The sequence below is a fragment of the Lygodium microphyllum genome, chromosome 23, assembly GCF_053477565.2.
Source record: "Lygodium microphyllum isolate KBCC chromosome 23, Lygodium_microphyllum_v1.1.10, whole genome shotgun sequence".
Lineage (NCBI taxonomy): Eukaryota > Viridiplantae > Streptophyta > Polypodiopsida > Schizaeales > Lygodiaceae > Lygodium > Lygodium microphyllum.
Window position 1 is genome coordinate 44,857,947 of NC_141157.1, and position 350 is coordinate 44,858,296.

The window sequence follows — 350 nt, forward strand, 5'->3', positions numbered from 1 at the left end:
GTATTCTTTCTATCTCGGTTGCTACTCGGATATCCTTGGCAGTGGAAGCTTGCTTTCTTGGCTACTTGCCCATAGTTTGATTAATATATATTGTTATCTTTATTTCAACATTATTGTAATTACAAATTTTAACATTTTCTTAGAGAGCAGACATTGTACTTTGATAGTCTATTGCTTGTTTATTGGTAGACAATTCTATACTTTGGTCTTCCTTCCTATGTTGCCTTTCTTTTGGCTGAGTTTTGGTGGCTAAATTGCAATCATTTACAATAGCCAATTCTCTTGGATTTTACATTGATATACTGTCAATATGGTTTTTAATAATAATGCTATTTTTAATATTGAAAAGC